This window comes from Tripterygium wilfordii, chromosome 17, assembly GCF_013401445.1.
Source record: "Tripterygium wilfordii isolate XIE 37 chromosome 17, ASM1340144v1, whole genome shotgun sequence".
In the NCBI taxonomy this organism is placed as follows: domain Eukaryota; kingdom Viridiplantae; phylum Streptophyta; class Magnoliopsida; order Celastrales; family Celastraceae; genus Tripterygium; species Tripterygium wilfordii.
The window spans coordinates 8,674,086-8,695,608 of NC_052248.1; the positions used below are offsets into that span (position 1 = coordinate 8,674,086).

General features: G+C 37.3%; 1 long non-coding RNA gene across 1 annotated transcript; it reads right to left on the reverse strand.

Annotated features, from left to right (window-relative positions):
* Nucleotides 1-2,360: 2,360 nt before the first annotated feature.
* LOC119983136 lies at nt 2,361-4,521 on the reverse strand. The gene is made up of 3 exons (XR_005464554.1): nt 3,970-4,521; nt 3,552-3,613; nt 2,361-2,713 (listed from the first exon to the last, which is right to left on the reverse strand). It is a non-coding gene; the product is annotated as an uncharacterized LOC119983136 (long non-coding RNA).
* Nucleotides 4,522-21,523: the final 17,002 nt, after the last annotated feature.

Here is a 21,523-nt window from a genome sequence, read left to right on the forward strand (position 1 = left end):
CTGTTGTTAAAATTGAAAAGTTGGATTTAGAAAATTATCATCCGAACTTTTATCTCAAAATTTTGGGATTGGCTTCATTAGTGTATGGTAAAATCAATGAGAATCTATTATGTGTATTTGTTTATGCTATTCATTTGTGGCTAAGATCATGTTTTCATCGATTCTTATTGAATCTATGTCATTTCTTACTATTTCAAACATTGTCTTTTTAGATATTTATCTTCACCACCTTATCGCTCTCTCTACATTGTACATTCTCATATCATCTTAAACAATTTTCTCGCAATTATCTTCAATTTGTGTTACTCCTACTTTAAATCTAATAATATTTTTTTTGTTTTTTTTCCCTTGTGTGTCTATACATCCAATGAAGCATTTACAATTCTACATCTTTTTTCCTTTGTATATGTTTTTTCTTAATAGCTCAAGACTCAAAAATATATATCATCGTAGGTCATATAGTTGACTTGTAGAAGTTTTCCTTCAACCTTAAAGAAATCATTCGATTGCATAAAACATTAGATGTATTCCTCCACTTCATCACCCAATTTTAATCATATTAGCTACATATTCACTAATATTTCCATCATTTTGGAAATTGAACCAATATAGGCAAAAAGCTTACTTTTTGTTACTTATATCCTAGGAAGCACCGACTCGGATGCGGGGACACGGGAAGCGGGTGCGCTGACGCGGGGATTCGTAAAACCTCAGAATCTTGTATTTGAGTGTGGGGGACTCAACAAATAAAAAATAAAAATAAAAAAAAAAAAATATATATATATATATATATATATATATATACACAATCCGTCTCACATGAGGGATCCCGTTGCTCAGTTATTTGCGGGATACAAATTTCTGCCGTTAGATCAATCTTGCGGTCCATATAAGCTTTTATGTTTTATCCCCTAACCCATCGTCTCTCTGACTCTCGATCTGCCAGTCTCTCTCACTCAAGCGGCCGTCTCTCTCACTCTCAATCTGCCCGAACCCCATCTGATCTGCTTGTCTCTCTCACTCAAGCGGCAAAGCAATTCCACAACTCTGCAAAGCAAAGCAATTCCACAACTCATGCAAAGAATAATAGATCAGAGAACAAAAATGAGTCCTATTCTTATGAATATCTTACAATCACATGAAAATCATACTTTTCTGATTCAACTGCAAGAATATCTGCCCCCCACTCACAATCCAATCGCACAAAAAACGCATAGAAAATTTGTCAAAAATCATAAAATCCCTAAACTAGGAAGATTTTCATAATAGTAAAAATACTCAAAATTCCATCATTCAGAGAAGCCCAAAATCCCTAACACCGCACATAACAAATCAGACTCTGCCGTTGAACGAAGAACCCCTCATCACCTCAAACAGACGATGTAAATCGATGAATAATCCCTAACAAAAGGGTCTCAAGATGAAGATGGTGTAAATCGGCGAAGATGTAAGTCGACTCTGCCTTGCTTCGATCATTTGGGTCTGGTTTTGATGAAGACTGTCATTGCTTTGGTCATTCGAGTCCATACGCACAAGATGGTGCAGATCGACGAAAGAAAAAGATAGAAATTCGCAATCGGGTCTTCATATTTTGCTGTAGATCGACGAAGGAGAAAGAAAGAAATCAGGTCTTCATATTTAGCTGTAGATCGATGAAGGAGAAAGATAAAAATCGAGTTTGCTATTTTTCTGGGTCAAAAAAGGGATTAAAGCCTTAAAGGGTAGTGGGGATTTGTAGCCATTGGATTGATCTAACGAATGGAAAAGGATGTCCCGCAAGTTAAAGCGGATGCGGGATCCCTCATGTGAGACGGATTGTATATATATATATATATATATTTTATACATGTAGTAGTTGTGGATTAACCAATAAAAGAAGGGACTTAATGAAACAAACAGATATTTACAAGATATAAAGCCCAATAACATAAAAGAATAAAGCCCACGCCTTCAAGAAGAAGACCCAAGCTCACATTAGGACCAGAGAAGTCTCTGGAAGAGAAGAAAGCACGAAGGCTTCTTCCTTGAACAAAGAAAGTTGTCGATCTAGAGTAGTCGACCCAGATAAGATCCTTTCCAGAGAAGTCGATGTAGATAAGTCAAACCAGAGAAGTAGAAGGAGCAAGCAGAGAAGGCAAAGCAGAGAAATCCAAGTCGAAGTAGAGAAGGCAAACCAGAGGACTCAAAGTCACGGCAGTCGTAGCTGTCACCCCACGATCCGCGGAGCGTGAAGAAAATGACAAATACACAACAACCAACACACCAAACACAACCACGTGCATCTCACGTGTTACATCCCAAACCAACATAAAATTTTTCCAAAAATTTCGACAGCATCTCCCCATAAATTGAGGAACCCAACCTGTAAACAGTACCCAAGCAAAGAAAATACTTCTAATACCATTTAAGTCAACCGACCCTCAGGGTCCACCATCAAACACAAATAATCATCGTCATCAGTCACACAGTAGTCACGGGACCTCACTCCCGACTAACCAAATACAATCCTCGTCCAAAACATAAGCATAACTCCAAGTACAATAACCTACTCCCACAACTGTGGCATGCAAACAACAAGTCATACATATACATCCAAATATATATAACCACACACATGTACCACATAAACACAAATGAGCACACAAGAGTCCAGGCCACCTCCGTCACGCATCCCACTACTGATCCACAGCCTGTGCATTAGATCCTGTCTCGCCTGTGGGGAGAAAAATAGATAGGGTGAGCAGAAGGCTCAGTAGGGATAAATAATAGAACACAAGAACAGTAGTATGGCTGGAAATTTATAACGAATCATCAATGCAACAATATGCAATGCAAAACTAATGCACCCGATCAACCCAACCGAACCTCCATATCCGCCTCCAATGACACCCAAGCCGACGGATCAGATTCTCATCCTGCGACGATAAGCTGACGAGAATCCACCCACGCTACCTCTCTCTTTAGCATCCAAACAATACCAAGAAACAAATATCCATCATCCATCAACGTCAATCTCAAACTGCTAGAGAGAAGGTTGGCATGTATGTGGTCGCAACCACTCACTGCTGGCCCCACAGTGATATCTCAACCTGCCACGCCTGGCCTAGCGTCAAATACTAGCCAACGTGCAGTAATAAATACCGCTACGGGAATCCTACGGACTAGGACCATCACAAGGCTCCTATCCATCATCCACACAAGTGCCCAAATAACCTCCAATACCTAACGTGAGCCTGAGACCATCCTCGGGACCCACCATGCATCTAATGTAAATTCTTAAAATTCATGTCATTCGTGCAACATATATATACAGAGACATTCATATATCATGATGCATGAAAAATCACACAATGCCTGATTTATGACCAAGCATTTCAAGGGTTATGAATATTCACCAATAACATTTCACTGGCATTAATACAAAGAAAACAATGGTAAGCATGCAAGGCTTGTTTCCCTTCGGAAATGATTGAGGCGGAAACCAAAGCTTACCATTCAAACAATTCGGTGGCTTGAAAGTGTTTCGAAATAAAAGGGCGAGAAATCCCTACCTCGATAGCAGTGCATCCAATAATTAACCGTCTACGGTATCAAGTCCAATCTCCTCGATCACCTATTCCAATATGCCAGTATAATACTGGTTAATAAACATCCACAATTTAAATTTCCAAAATACCCTTGGCTAGCCTATCTAATTAGTACGTGTCTATATAAAACATATATCATCTAAATATTATTTAGAATGCTTATTATTTAACATAATGATCCGATATTCAATCCTCCAATTCAAACTAGTTCGACTTCTAAGTATTTTCTACATTATTCGGTTTATACGCAAGACTATCCAATACCCCTCACACTCGTCCCCCACCAAATACACGAGTCCACTAATCATAGTCTACTACTAATCTATTTATCATACTCATAACCAAATTAATCAAAAATAATACTTTAGCTTGGTATTTATACCAGCACGTATATCATATGTATAAGCGTATTTACGACGAAATTGCCAAGATGCTCCAACGCTATCCGTATGGATCCAAAAACATCGCCAACACGTTCAGAACAACGAAACAAGTTAGAATAGAACTTCGGGGTCGCCGGAAAATGAAATTCCAGCCGGGTCAAAACCGGGTCAAATTGACCCATTTCGGGTCAAACTCGAATCTCCGGCATCAGGGGGTTGTTTTGGCCGGAAGTTGGTTGGGCTAGGTGCTCCTCAGTCCGGTGAGGTGAATGGTGGTGACGGCATGCTAAGCTGTGGCCGGAGTTGGCCAAATCGGAGCTTTTTCTTCACGGTGGCCATAATCTTCCAAGCGTGATTCCGGTGTCTACGGGTGACGGTTTGAGGCGAGGTTGCTTGGGTTATGCTCGTGGGGGTCAGGAGAAGCTTCTCGGTAGGTTGACCGTCCAAAACGGTGGCCGGACGACAGAGTTGTGGTGTTGGCCGATGGTGCTTGCGTGAGAGAAAGAATGAGTTGATTTTTTTTTTTTTACATAAATATGATTTCTTTGTCTATTTGATGGCAACAGCAAATATATCACTTTTGTCCCCACCTTTTTAACAAAATTTCAAAATAACCAAGTTTTAATTTCAAAAATGCCATCCAATTATGAAATTCCGAAAATACCCCTACTAACAGTCCTATTTACCAAATTATCAGCAACTTATTGACGATTATGACATTCGAGTTCCTATTATGTTTTTATCAAATTCCGGATTCGTTAAGTTCGATTCTTACCATTTTAGAACCGAAACTTCCACAATTAAACTCTTCAATTTCATTTGTAAAAATTTGACATTTTTAATTACTTTTATTTTGATTCACGTTCATTTTTTCGAACGGGGTATTACAGTAGCAGACAAGGATTCGAAGTCGAAGCACAGAAGGCACGACGAGGGCAAACTAGAGAAGACGAAGGCACGACAAGTCGATTCTGAGGTTCGCGTTCGATTTTTAGGTTAGGGCTTCTTTCGTCTGAAACTCTGAATTAAGGGTAACAAACGAGTCAGTCGCGCGTCTCTCCCGCGTCGAAGGTGCGTCGATGCTGGTCCAACTATGGAGACGCGGTCATCGCGCGTCTGAGCCATATTTTCGCTAGTCAAACGCGAGGGCGAACTCAGTACGCAGGGGACTCGGGACTCGGCAACGATTTTGCCGAGTCAATGCTTCCTAGCTTCTATCCCAAATAATTCAATTATTTGTTCGTTCTCTTGGCTACTATTATTAAAACTTATATTTCATATATTATGTTTTAGTTCTTAGACTTTATTGGTCGCTCCATTTCTCGAGCTTTGAGTTAACTCCTAATATTGTTTCGTCCACTAAAAGTATATCATTTGCAAGCAAAATGCACCAAGGTACCTCACCTTAGATATGTCATATGAGTTCATCAATCACTATAACAAACATCAACTCTATTGTGGATTGTCCTCACATAAAATCTATAAACTGTGATAAAATTATATTGATATCTTCAAGATAAGTGTACAAGAGTATATATACAAGAGTAATAATAAAAGACTATACTATCCTTCTAGTCTAAAGTATTCACAATAATACACATCTCTAACACCCCCTCAAACTCAAGGTGGTTCAAACATCGAGAGTTCGCCAATGAGAAGCTGATGATGAGAAATAGTATGAGACTTTGTGAAGAAGTCCCAAGTTGCTCAGCAGAATAAGTGAAAGCCAAGGAGAGAACATTTGACAAAAACTGTTCACGAGCAAAGTGACAATCAATCTCAATGTGTTTCATCCTCTCGTGAAAAACAGAATTCCTGGCAATATGGATGCACTCCTGTTATCACAATGCATCGGTGTGGACCTGGAAAGAGAAACTCCCAAGTGACTAAGGAGACGCTGGAGGTGAACAATCTCCTTAGCTGTAGTGGGCATAGCTCGATATTATGTCTCAGTGCTCGAAAGAGATACCACATTTCGTTTCTTACTGCGCCAAGAGATGAGAGATTCACCAAGAAACACACAATAGCCTGTTATACCCCATCTCAAAAATAAAAATAAATAAAATATAGTAATAAAAATAAAATGAATGAATGGGACTTAGTTATGAAAGAATAAAAGTTGTGGGGTGAAATTAGGATGTCATAAGGGCTTAAAGAATATTTGAATTAAAGTTAAGGTCAAATAAGTAATTGAACAAAAAAAAATAAATGGGTGAAGGTCGCATACCTTCACCCGAGGATATTAAAAAAAAAAAAAAAGGATTCGACCCCTTTTGTGCACATCCACACTTCATTTGCTTAAGAAAAAAGAAGGATTAAGGTAATTTTTGAACCTAGAGTTTGTGGGTTTAATGGGTTTTGGGAGATTTAGATTCAATGAGAGTTTTCTTTGTTCAATAACTCAAAATTAGGTTCTAATCTTCTTATATTACTAGATTCAAGTGTGGTTCTTGAACCAATTCCAGAGGAGGCTTGAAATTCTTGAGTTGGTGAAAACTGAAAAGTTTCAAGGTAAGGTTTCTTGACTCAAATTGTTCAAATTAAGATTGGGTTGGGATGAAAATAATATTGTGGTAGAATTTTAATTGTTTAACCTTTGAATTTAAGGTAGAATGTGGATTTCTAAGAAATGGGTTGGATTTTAGAGTATGGAATGTGAGACTTGAGTGATTAGTGAACATGGAAATATTGATGGAGCTTATTTCATTGAATAGGTTAGGGAATTTGTTTGGAGTATACGTTGCTTTGTGATAAGAACTTACAATTCGTTTTGAGGTAGGGATTTTCCCCATTTTTGTTGGATTCTTCAAATTTCGTAAAGATGCCTTGAATTTTCTCTTCTTGGATATCATATTATTTGTTTGGTTGAGTAAGTTTAATTGGGCTACTCTTCGTTTGTTCCAAAGAGAGCTGAACCCCTATTTTATTCTTGTTATTTGCTATATCTATAATTGATTATTCATTGTACATTAAACCCTGGAAATGTCAAGCTTGATTAACATGTTTGAAATGCTCTTCATGAAATGTTGATGTATGTGAACATTGCATTCTTTTGTGCATTATTAGCGGCAACTCAGGTGTTTCACGTTAGGTATTGGTGGATTGGGGGTTTTCTGTGATATTGGGCCAAGAGGGTTCCCTGTGATTGGGTCTCTTGTGCGGATATATGTGATTATGGACTCAAGATGGTGCCCTGTGATTGGGACTCTTGAGAGGATATTAGGACAAAAGGGTTCCCTGTGATTGGGACTCTCGTGCCTGGTATTTGACGTTCTTGAGTATTTATCGGTGTTTCAGATATCTGGTGCTTGTAAATGCTCGAGAATGATGAGATATTGATGGTTGGTCATTGGAGGTGAGTTTAGAGGTTCGAATGGGTGGACCGGGTGCATACTTTCTCATTAACATGTTGCTGCATTTACCTTCTTGAAACTTCGGCCTTTATTTATACTCTATTTATATCCCTACTGGGCATTCGGCTCATACCCTCCTTTCTTATCATTTCAGGTGAGTCTGCTTCTGATGTAGGTCCTCCAAATCAATAGGAAGGGACGTGATCGTGGTGGCCTGGGTTGATGATTGACTTATATTTTGGACTTTGGATTTTTTTATTTGATTTGGATATATATATTTATGTATTATGAAATTGTGTCTCTAGATTGATGTCGGATGACCAGGAGGGTGCTCTGAATTATTGGGACTCCTGTGTCGAGTAGTAAGGAGGTGGTTGTGGGCCCTGAGGGATCGGGACCGATAGATGATCCAATAGTGGGGGATACATCTAGTGTTAGAGTGGAGGGGATATCGATGATCGACGCTGATGTGTTTCTAGAGTTGAGTGTTGGGAGAGTTCCTGTTATGGCAGTTGACCTAGGACAGGGAGATAGGGATCGTATACCAGAGCGCACACATGCAGTTGGTTATGGAGGTGATCCTATTGCAGATGAAGACAGACACTGGGAGACAGAGACTATACCCACTGTTCCGCAGGTACGTACTTTGATTCCCCTGGTAGCACCAGTTGCCCCAGTTAGTACGGGCACAAGCTACTTGCACACCAAATATTCGTAGGTTGGATACACTCTGCATACCTGATGAGAGGCTAGTGATGTTAGTCTCATACTTCTTGGACAGGTGGCATATGACTGGCGAGATTCTCTTGATAGCAGGAGGGAGACCCTCACATGGACATCTTTTGGTGAGCTATTCATGCAATATTTTGTGCCTTTGTCTTTTCGTTCAAAAAAGGCACGGGAGTTCTTAGATTTGGTGTAAACCCTCGAGATGGCGGTGACTGATTATGGGCGTAGGTTTGATGAGTTATACTACTTTTAGGGCTGTTATTGGTACAGTAAATTATCCATTGGTATACCATTACCGACATATTGGTTACCGAAAATGACAGAAGATTGGTATACCGTTACCAATACTTCGGTATGGTAAATTTACCGATGCATTTGGTAACGGTATTGGTAAGCAAAGTTTAAACTCGGTAAATTTCCCGATTACTGACATATATATTAAATATATATTAATATTATTTTTAGTTTTAGTTTTAGTTTTAGTTTTAATTTTAATTTTAATTTTGTTTAATTTAAGACCATTATATTCATCCACCATAATCTACACCATTCATGATTTTTAGGGTTATTCACTTATTCTCATAATCTCATCTCACAAATCTCACTATGGTCTTCGACTCTCATCTCCACATAGCCATAGATCTCAAGCTCTTATAGAGATGGACTCATCGAGACAACCAACTCACTCTCTCTGGTCTAGACTTTGTCTTCTAAAACCCCTTTACAGTACCATTTCTACTTCATTTCATTTTGCCTTTTCAAATCTCTCTTTTCACAGATGTTTGTTGTAAATGGAAGAGATGGAAGCGGGAGCCCCAAATCGCTCGTAAACCCGAGAACAAAGAGGTTGAGAGGGTGATTTTGTTAAGATAGCATCTCTCAGTGAAGTCCGCTTCATGCTTGCAGTGAAGTCGTCTTCAAGCTCTCGCCCGCCCTTCTACTGCATCATACCCTTGTTTTAGGATATAGACCATTGTGGGTCTTATCTATTTGAAGCTGGGCTTATTCTTAAGACTTGGGCTTAGTGCTATAGTCTTTTAGTTCATTGATCTTGGGCTTTTGTTACAAGTTGGTTCAATTCATATGGGTGTAAACTATATTTTGTAATAATTTTTAATTTTTTTTACGTTTACAAGCTGGTCCAGTTTGTTGATACTCTATGGTTGATCTTAATTGGTAAATTTACCAATTACCGATTGATCGGTATACCGACCATCAGTATACTGACTCTATTGGTAACGATAACGGTAGCATTTTTTAAGTTACCGAAGGGATCGGTATGGTACTGGTATTGAGGATTTGGTAACGGTAATTATACCAATAACAACCCTAACTACTTTGGCAGGCAGTATACACCGGGAGACCAACAAAAGGCTGAGAGATATAGATAGGGTTTGATGCCTGCTATTGCTACCCAACTTCTCTCGATGAAGCTACAGAGTTACAGTGAGATGGTGGAGATAACACTCCAGTTTGAGTAGAGCTTCCAGGATTCACAGAGGTATTGAGACATACATAGAGGGCGTAGCGCATCAGCAGTTGGCTCAGGCTCAGGCTCAGGGGGGCTAGAAGAAATAGAGGATTAACAGTCAGGTGTAGAGGGGACAATTTTCACATAGAGTCTAGACACCGAAATATCACTGTGATAGAGGTATGCAGCGGGGTTAGAAATCCTGCCATCGATGTGGACGACCTGGACACCTTATAGCATAGTGCACTGCTCCAGGACCTGAGTGCTTTCAGTGTGGTATGGTTGGGCACAAGATGGTGGAGTCCCCAAAGTGGGAGGACATCGCAGTAGGGTCAGGGCTTACCAGCTCCACCAGTTCGTCCAGCACTCCCCGCACCACCGATGTCTACTACAGCTCCAGTAGGGAGGGGACGCCCACCTGCACGACAGCAGCAGCAGTAGATAGTGACTCAGGGACGGCCATTTGCTCTTACTTACCACACAGCTGTTGGACCTATGGTCCTATATGTCTAATTTTGATGATATTAAATCATTTATAAATGATAATGAAACATTAAAGAAATATTTGATTTATATGAATTGAATTTAAATGACTATATATTTTTGAGATAGTGCTGGAAATTAAGTTTTGAAAACAAACATACATGGACTAAGTTAGAGCATTAATTTTCCAATTATCATATCTTAACCAACTTAGGTCCAAATGACTTGAAACTTGAACCACATGCACATGAAGGCTTAATATATGTTCTAGGACTATAATCATGAGAAATTAAGTGCATCACATATATATTTGGTCATATGCTTAAATTCCGCCAAAACTAGGTTTTACCTAATTTTGTGCATATGTGTTCTTTGTGAACGTGGTGAACCAAATGAACTCCGATTTAAATGAAATTTCGTGTGCATCTTAGTTTCATCACTATGAACATATTTGATTTAGTAAAGTTCAAGAGAAAAGGTCATTTACACTGAGTTTGCAAAATGACTTTGAATTTACACGTAGAATTTATCGGTTTCACTATTAGTGATCTAATTGCTTGGTTGAGTGACCAAACGATTTCCGATTGTTATGAAATTTTACATGGACATTCTAATACATATAAAATGATTTATCATCCAGTAATATGAATTTTCTGGGTTGTTTTTCTAATGTAATTAACCTATGCGCTCTATATGAAGCTCTTTGAGCTTACATGCAATTGGGGAGTTCTACCTCCTATTTCCTTGTAGGTTAATCATCATTGTGGTCTCATATGGCTCAGAATTCAGTATGTTCAAGAGTGGTCGAAGTCCTGTTTCTAAGAATGAGCTTGGAGCTCTAGGAAACTATGAAAAATCCTACATTTGCCAACTTTCCACTAAGGCACTTAATCAAGTTGAATGAATCAAACATTGAGGCTATTGGTTGTGGTCTTCATGGAGATACAACTCTTTTCAAACATGTGGGACAAACCTTGTCCTCTCTATCATTAGTGATATATTCTTGTTTGACATTTTCACTCAAGACATGTGCTACCAAGAAAGTTAGGATTGGTGCAATCAAACAAGATCCTTGACATTTTCACTCAGGACATGTGCTACCAAGAAAGTTAGGTTGGTGCAATCAAACAAGATCCTTGACTAAGAGATCACTTTTGAAGTCTCTGATTCAAAATGAAGGGACAAGATGACATAGTACAATCTACATCCATGGTTGAGAATTAAAGAGAGTTTGAATGGTCAAGATTTGAAGACATACATTGATCAAAGGGTTGTGCATAAGAAAACTTTCTTGCTTGCAATTTTTGACTTAAAAAATGGAGCATGTGCAACGTCTATATGCTCTATGGTGGAGATTTGTTTGCTCAAATCATCAATGACCAAGATTAGGAGCTGCCATGGATGGTAGAGATCAACTCTTGAAGTTTGATCCAATGGCTGCAAGCATAGGAGAGAATTGCCTTTAAAAGAGGATCTTCCCTTTCATACAACTTGGAGAAGCAAATTGAAAATTATCCTTGAGAGAAACCTCTTGCTATCATGTACATCAATCATCAAGCTTTCTTGCTATTTGCTACAACAATCTTCTCCAATACAAGCCTCTACAATCAAGGACTTCTCACTACTCTTGCTTTTGCAAAAGGGAAGTTCCTATATCCTTTAGGCTTTGTTTGCTTACAATCTAAACCTCTCTTGTTCTTAAAATCCTATCTTTGAGAGTGTTGCCGTAATCTTGAGAGTTCCACACCAAATACCTTTGACGTAACCTGTGAGAACCTTGGCTGAAAATCCCATTGAGAAATTCCCTTTGCTAAGGGAAATTGTAAACATTGAAGTTTGAGGGAGTTCTTAGAAACCCTTGGTGTAAGGAGTTTTGTGGGTCTCTTAAAACCACACCTTAGTGGAGTTGGGAAAATCCTAGGTTGGTGAATCTAGGTAGTAGACGTAGGAGAAGGGTCTCCGAACTACTATAAATCGCTGTGTTGATTTCTTTGTTTACTTGTTTATATTTACTACTTGTTTCAAACTGCAGGATTTTCAAAACCCTAATCTGTCCGAGATTAGCAGACTTACTTAAACTTTGAATTTTAATCTGATATTTTGATATAGTATTCATTAGGGTGTTGTGATACTGCATACCAAATTTCATTGAATTCTGACTTGATTTGCTAGGCGAAATTTGAGTTGTAAAATCTGTGCGCAGTGTGTTATTTGAAAAATCTGTTTTTGCAATTCCTTGATTATTTGATAATTGATCATTCACCATATTGTATCACATCTTGCATTGGAATGAATATTGATTAGGATAATCATTAGAGTCCAAATTTGTGTGCTATTTGTTAATTGACATTGATTTCCTTTTAAATTATAAAAGGAGTTTCCTATCGGAATTTGGGGGCACAATTCACCCCCCCCTCTTGTGTTAAGTACGATCCATCAATTGGTATCGGAGCAGGTTAGCTAAAACTAGGAGTTATACCCTATTTGGCATATTTATGGCAAATATAAATTCTTATGGTGAGGCCGAAGGCCTATCCATGAATAGACCACCATTTTTCAATGGCTTGCAATACGGTTTTTGGAAAAATAGGATGAAAATTTTTATAAATTCCATTGATTATGATTTGTGGGAAGTTGTAGAAAATGGTCCTTATGTTCCTAAGAAACTTTTGGGTGATGAGATGGTAGATAAGGAAAAGAGTGAGTTTACTAAGGAAGATAAGAGATTACTTAGCCTAAATAATAAGGCAATCAACACTTTGCACATTGCACTTATTAGGAGTGAGTTTGGTTACATAGCTCAATGTAAGAGTGCAAAGGAGATTTGGGATATGTTAGAATTGAAGCATGAAGGAACAAGTCAAGTGAAGGACTCTAAGATAAACATGCTAGTCACCGAGTTTGAGACCTTTAGAATGAAGAAGGGTGAGAGCATTAGGGAGATATTTTCTAGACTTACTTGCATATGTAATGAATTACAAGCCTTGAACAAACCAAATGAGGAAGTTGATAAGGTCCAAAAGATCCTTAGGAGTTTACCTAGGATTTGGAAAGATAAGGTAGTAGCCATTAAAGAGGCTAAAGACCTTAGGCAGCTTAAGATAGAGGAATTAATAGGAAGTCTAATGACACATGAGTTGGAGATGTCAAGATTAGATGAGGAAGATGCACCACCTAAGAAAAATGGCTTAGCTCTTAGGATCAATAGTGACACTAGTTCGGATTCTAGTGATGATGATAGTGAAATAGGGGCAGCCCTATTAGCTAAGCATTTCAAGAAGTTCTTGAAGATGAACAAACGTGGAGGATTCAAGAATAGAAAGGCTTTTAAAGAAAAGAGAGAGGAGAAAGAGAAAGAAAAGAGTACTTGCTTTAAGTGTGGCAAAGTAGGTCACTTTATGGCCGATTGCCCTAAGCTTCAAAAGAAGAAGCATAAGGAATATAGAGAGAAAGAGAAGAAGAAGGAAAAAGGGAAGAAGGAGAAGAAGGCATTCAAGGCCACTTGGGATGATTCTTCATCATCATCTTCAAGTGATAGTGAAGAGGAACTCCAAGCCAACTTGTGTCTCATGGCAAATGAGTAAGAGGAAGTGTCCTCATCAAATTCGGATGAGATGGTAACATCTTCTAAACCTTCTTATGATGAGCTCTCTTGTGTTTATGATGAACTTTATATTGCTTATGAGAAATTGATGCATAAACACAAGCATGCTAAGAAAGAAGTTAGTAGACTTTCTAAAGTAGAAAAAATGCATCTAAATGAGTGTTGTGATTTGAAATCTAAATATGATGATGTATGTTTTTCACTTGATGCATTAGTTCAAGAAAATGAGGATTTAAAAGATCAATTGAAAACATGTGTTAATTCTAGTAACATTGCATCATCTAGCAATTCACATGACTTAGATGATTTGCATGCTAGGATTCATGAGCTAGAAGGTGAGTTGGATACATGGGATGATCATGAGTGCATTATTATGCCTAACTCTTCTTCTCTACAAAAAGAGCTTGATATGGCCAATGAGAAATACAATATGCTTGAAAAACAATTTTCAAAATTTTCTATGAGTTCTTCTAAATTGGATGAACTTCTTGCATCTCAAAGACATTATCTTGACAAGAGTGGATTAGGATATGATCCTATGAAACTTAAGGACACCCTAGAGGCTAAGGAGGCCACGGTCAACGTGAACAAAAATGGTACCTACCCCAAGGGTAAGGCTAATGTTCCTAAGGGAACTACACCTAGGAAGAGGAAAGTTTATGTGAAGAAGGTTTGGGTGCCTAAAGGGTTGAATGACTTTGAAAAGAAAGCATATGTGATGAGAATTTTCAAAATTGATGCATATGCCTTTATTGCTACTAACCCCAAAGGATCCAAAGTTTGGATACCTAAGGTATATTAAACATGTGTTTATCTAGGTGTGCTTAAAATCCAAATCCGAGTCATGCAAATGGTATTTGGATAGTGGCTGTTCTAGACACATGACGGGAGATGCTTCATTATTCACATCCTTTGAAGCAAAGAAGAATGGAGGATTTGTGACCTTTGGAGACAAGGTCAAAGGTAAGATCCTAGGCTTGGGATCCATAGGTAACTCTTCTTTCTCCCTTAGTGAAGTAAGATTGGTTGAAAATTTATCTTTTAATTTATTGAGTGTTAGTCATTTAGCCGATAAAGGCTTTGATATTCTTTTCAAAAATGATAAATGCTATGTGTTTGATGTTTATGGTAATGTTGTGAAATTAGGAAGTAGAAGTGGTGATATGTATGTAATGCATTTTGATGCTATGAAAAATTCTAAAATATCTTGCTTGCTTGCTAAGAATGATGATGCTTTGCATTGGCATAGAAGATTAGGTCATATCGGAATGTCTACATTGAAAAAGTTGTGTGCCAATGAACTTATTAGAGGATTGCCTAAGTTAAATTTCAATGTTGAACATGTTTGTGATGTTTGTGTTAGGGGTAAACAAACTAAAGAGTCTTTTAAGCCTAAACTTGATATTAGTACTTCTAGGCCTCTAGAATTGTTACATATAGATTTATTTGGTCCTAGTAGAGTTAGGAGTCTAGGTGAAAAATACTATGCATTTGTTATTGTGGATGATTATACTAGATTTACATGGTGTTTGTTTCTTGTATATAAAAGTGATACATTGCATGCTTTTGAAAACTTACTTAGGAGATTGCAAAATGAGCATAACTTAAAGGTTTCAAAAATTAGAAGTGACCATGGAGGTGAATTTGAAAATGCTAATTTTGATTCTTTGTGTGCTTCTTTTGGTATTAAACACGAGTTTAGTGCTCCTAGGACACCTCAACAAAATGGGGTTGTAGAAAGGAAGAATAGAACTTTACAAGAACTAGGAAGAACCATGCTTCTAGAATATAATCTTCCTAAATATTTTTGGGCCGAAGCTACTAGTAATGCATGTTATGTGAGTAATAGACTTAGCATTAGAAAATGATTAAAGAAAACTCCTTATGAACTCTTGTATGGCAAGAAACCTAAAGTAGATTACTTTAAGGTTTTTGGTGCTAAATGTTTTATTTTAAATACCAAAGACAATTTGGATAAATTTGATGCAAAGAGTGACATTGGAATATTTTTAGGATATTCATCATCATCTAAAGCATATAGAGTATTTAACTCTAGAACTAAAATTGTGGAAGAAAGTGTAAATGTTAAATTCGATGATATGACCACACTTGCTCCAAATGTGCGTGTAGAAAATAATTTTTCAGATTTGGAACATCCTTTGAAGCATAAAAATGAAGGTACACATGGAATATAATTGCTAGAAGAAGATGAAGATGATGTCCCTTTGGTGGAGAACTTAAGGGAGATGAATATCTCAAATGAAGAAACACCACCAAATGAAGAAAGTGAAGGTGAACCCGAGGGAAATGAAGAACCAAAAGAAGCTGAAAATGCTATGGAACAACCGAGTGTTCACAAATACAAGGTGATGAAGTCTCATCCAAAAGAACTAATTATTGGAGACTTGTATCAAGGAAGGCAACTAAGAGCCAAAAGGGACTCTACGGTCAATTCTAATCCTTTAAACTCTTTTGCCATGCTTTCTTTAGTAGAGCCTAAAAATGTACGTGATGCTTTGCATGATGATGATTGGGTGTATGCCATGCAAGAGGAGTTAGAACAATTTGAGAGAAGTAAGGTTTGGACTCTTTGTCCTAAACCTAAAGACCACACCATTATAGGAACAAAATGGGTCTATAGGAATAAGATGGATGAAAATGGTAATGTAACTAGGAACAAAGCTAGATTAGTGGCCCAAGGATATTGCCAAGAAGAGGGCATTGACTTTGATGAAACCTTTGCACCGGTTGCAAGGTTAGAGGCTATTAGATTATTGCTTGCATTTGCATGTTACAAAAATATCAAACTTTTTCAAATGGATGTGAAAAGTGCATTTTTAAATGGTGTGATAAATGAGGAAGTTTATGTTAAACAACCTCCCGGATTTGAAAGTAAGAAATTTCCAAACCATGTTTACAAACTAGACAAGGCTTTATATGGTTTAAAACAAGCTCCTAGAGCTTGGTATGAAAGATTGTCTAAGTTCTTGCTTGAAAATGGTTTTCAATGTGGTAGTATTGATGATACTTTGTTTATTAAATACAAAGGTCTTGATATGCTAATTGTGCAAATATATGTTGATGATATTGTGTTTGGTGCTACATTAGAATCTATGTGTGAAGATTTTGCATTATGCATGAAGAATGAATTTGAAATGAGTATGATGGGTGAGTTGACTTACTTTCTAGGTTTACAAATTAAACAAACCCCACTTGGCACTCACATTAGTCAAACTAAGTATACAAATGAGATATTAAAAAGGTTTGGCATGGATATTTCTAAAGGTTCATCCACACCTATGGGAGTGGGAACCAAATTAGAACCCGACCTAGATGGTAATGATGTTGATCAAAAGAGATATAGGTCAATGATTGGTAGTTTACTTTACTTGACCGCATCTAGGCCCGATATTATGTTTAGTGTTTGCATGTGTGCAAGATTTCAATCTAATCTTAAGCAAACACATCTCATGGCCATAAAGAAGATTCTTAGGTACTTAAAGGACACACCTTCCCTAGGGTTGTGGTATGATAAGAAATCTTCATTTGACTTGCATTCATTTGTAGATGCCGACTTTGCGGGTTGCAAAATAAATAGGAAAAGTACTAGTGGTACTTGTCAATACCTAGGAAATATGCTCATATCTTGGTTCTCCAAGAAGCAAACATGTGTTGCTTTGAGCACTACCAAAGCCGAATATATGGCTATTGGTAGTTGTACTTGCCAATTGCTTTGGATTAAACAACAAATGCTTGATTTTAATATGGAATTTTCAAACATTCCAATTCTTTGTGATAACATAAGTGCCATACATTTGTCTAAAAATCCTAGATATCATGGTAAAGCTAAGCATATAGACATTAGACATCATTTCATTAGAGATCATGTTGCTAAAAAGAACATTGTGCTTGAACATGTAGAAGGGGAACATAATATTGCCGATTTGTTCACTAAGCCTTTAGCTAAGGATAGATTCATAAAACTAAGAAATGCATTGGGTTTGTGTGAAGCACCTTGAGTGCATATTACTTGAATGCATATCCTTGTTTGATTGATATCCCAAGTTTGAACTTGAATGCTTATTATATTTTCTTGGTGATATGTGCTTATAAGCTAAATATATAAATTGGTATGCATGATTGAAGGGGGAGTAACCTAGTGTCATTAGGAGGCCATGGGTCACTTAGTGTGATAGGCTCCAAATTGGGTCACTTAGGTTCTATTAGTCCAATTGGTGTGTTGCCATGACTATTTGTTGATGAGAACTAGTTTTGATATTATTTGAAGCATGTTTATGGTCTTAAATCACTTTTGTGATAAAATCTCAAAAATGCTTATAAATCTTTTACAAAACTTGCATCAACCTCTTAGTTCTCCACTTTTTGAATTATTACAAAAAGGGGGAGAGACATGATGATAAATTGCATTAAAATCATTTGCCAAAATACATATATAGGCACAACTTAAGGGGGAGTGTATATGCCATGATTGGGAGAGAATAGATGTTAAAGTAAGGGGGAGCTAAGGTTACTTAACTAAAGTTGTATATGAGTTTCAAAATTGTTTTAAATTGATATCATTAAACTTTTTAATGCACTTTGAATTGATATTAAATTCAATTACAATCAAATAGACATTTATATCATGCATGTTTTGTAATCATCAAAAAGGGAGAGATTGTTGGATCTATGGTCCTATATGTCTAATTTTGATGATATTAAATCATTTATAAATGATAATGAAACATTAAAGAAATATTTGATTTATATGAATTGAATTTAAATGACTATATATTTTTGAGATAGTGCTGGAAATTAAGTTTTGAAAACAAACATACATGGACTAAGTTAGAGCATTAATTTTCCAATTATCATATCTTAACCAACTTAGGTCCAAATGACTTGAAACTTGAACCACATGCACATGAAGGCTTAATATATGTTCTAGGACTATAATCATGAGAAATTAAGTGCATCACATATATATTTGGTCATATGCTTAAATTCCGCCAAAACTAGGTTTTACCTAATTTTGTGCATATGTGTTCTTTGTGAACGTGGTGAACCAAATGAACTCCGATTTAAATGAAATTTCGTGTGCATCTTAGTTTCATCACTATGAACATATTTGATTTAGTAAAGTTCAAGAGAAAAGGTCATTTACACTGAGTTTGCAAAATGACTTTGAATTTACACTTAGAATTTATCGGTTTCACTATTAGTGATCTAATTGCTTGGTTGAGTGACCAAACGATTTCCGATTGTTATGAAATTTTACATGGACATTCTAATACATATAAAATGATTTATCATCCAGTAATATGAATTTTCTGGGTTGTTTTTCTAATGTAATTAACCTATGCGCTCTATATGAAGCTCTTTGAGCTTACATGCAATTGGGAAGTTCTACCTCCTATTTCCTTGTAGGTTAATCATCATTGTGGTCTCATATGGCTCAGAATTCAGTATGTTCAAGAGTGGTCGAAGTCTTGTTTCTAAGAATGAGCTTGGAGCTCTAGGAAACTATGAAAAATCCTACATTTGCCAACTTTCCACTAAGGCACTTAATCAAGTTGAATGAATCAAACATTGAGGCTATTGGTTGTGGTCTTCATGGAGATACAACTCTTTTCAAACATGTGGGACAAACCTTGTCCTCTCTATCATTAGTGATATATTCTTGTTTGACATTTTCACTCAAGACATATGCTACCAAGAAAGTTAGGATTGGTGCAATCAAACAAGATCCTTGACATTTTCACTCAAGACATGTGCTACCAAGAAAGTTAGGTTGGTGCAATCAAACAAGATCCTTGACCAAGAGATCACTTTTGAAGTCTCTGATTCAAAATGAAGGGACAAGATGGCATAGTACAATCTACATCCATGGTTGAGAATTAAAGAGAGTTTGAATGGTCAAGATTTGAAGACATACATTGATCAAAGGGTTGTGCATAAGACAACTTTCTTGCTTGCAATTTTTTACTTAAAAAAAGGAGCATGTGCAACGTCTATATGCTCTATGGTGGAGATTTGTTTGCTCAAATCATCAATGACCAAGATTAGGAGCTGCAATGGATGGTAGAGATCAACTCTTGAAGTTTGATCCAATGGCTGCAAGCATAGGAGAGAATTGCCTTTAAAAGAGGATCTTCCCTTTCATACAACTTGGAGAAGCAAATTGAAAATTATCCTTGAGAGAAACCTCTTGCTATCAAGTACATCAATCATCAAGCTTTCTTGCTATTTGCTACAACAATCTTCTCCAATACAAGCCTCTACAATCAAGGACTTCTCACTACTCTTACTTTTGCAAAAGGGAAGTTCCTATATCCTTTAGGCTTTGTTTGCTTACAATCTAAACCTCTCTTGTTCTTAAAATCCTATCTTTGAGAGTGTTGTTGTAATCTTGAGAGTTCCACACCAAATACCTTTGAGGTAACCTATGAGAACCTTGGCTGAAAATCCCATTGAGAAATTCCCTTTGTTAAGGGAAATTGTAAACATTGAAGTTTGAGGGAGTTCTTAGAAACCCTTGGTGTAAGGAATTTTGTGGGTCTCTTAAAACCACACCTTAGTGGAGTTTGGAAAATCCTAGGTTGGTGAATCTAGGTAGTAGACGTAGGAGAAGGGTCTCCGAACTACTATAAATCGCTGTGTTGATTTCTTTGTTTACTTGTTTATATTTACTACTTGTTTCAAACTGCAGGATTTTCAAAACCCTAATCTGTCCGAGATTAGCAGACTTACTTAAACTTTGAATTTTAATCTGAAATTTTGATATAGTATTCATTAGGGTGTTGTGATACTGCATACCAAATTTCATTGAATTCTGACTTGATTTGCTAGGCGAAATTTGAGTTGTAAAATCTGTGCGCAGTGTGTTATTTGAAAAATCTGTTTTTGCAATTCCTTGATTATTTGATAATTGATCATTCACCATATTGTATCACATCTTGCATTGGAATGAATATTGATTAGGATAATCATTAGAGTCCAAATTTGTGTGCTATTTGTTAATTGACATTGATTTCCTTTTAAATTATAAAAAGAGTTTCCTATCGGAATTTGGGGACACAATTCACCCCCCCCTCTTGTGTTAAGTACGATCCATCAACAGCATCATAGTATCCGAATTTGTTGGGGGTACGTTTCTTGTTTGTAGTTGTTGGGCTAGAGTGTTATTTGATTCAGGTGCCACTATTTCCTTTATCACACCTTCATTTGCATTGGCTTTGGTGTTAGAGGTGAGTCCGATGAGGTGAATGTTAGTGGTAGACTCGCCGTTCAGACATTTCACTTGTATTGAGGGCTATTGCATATATATGTGCCGGTTTGGTGGTATCGAGTTGGCCGCTAACTTGTATGTTCTTGACTTCCAAGATTTTGATGTAATCTTGGGAATAGATTGGTTGACAGAGCAAAGAGCAGTTTTATACTTTTGGGAGAGGAGGATTACCTTGAATGCGCCCGGTGGGATGGTGATCCAATTGAGGGGATCTAGGGGTGTTCCGTGTCCATATTTTTTGGACAACCCCTTCTATGCCAATTGTTCAGTGGTGAGTTTGACTACTTCTACACCTAGTGGCGAGGTGATTGCCCCGACCCTTGTAGTAGAAGAGTTCATGGACGTGTTTCCAGAGGATTTGCTAGGTCTACCTCCGCGGAGGGAGATAGAGTTTGTCATTGATTTACTTCCGGATACGAAGCCAATTTCGATTGCTCCGTATCGGATGGTTCCAGGGGAGTTAAAGGTATAGTTGGAGGATTTGGAGAGGAAGAAATTTATCAGACCGAGTGTTTCGCCATGGGGAGCACCGGTATTGTTTGTGAAGAAGAAAGATGGCACGTTGCGTATGTGCATTGATTATCGGCAGTTGAATCGGGTGACTGTGAAGAATAAGTATCCGTTG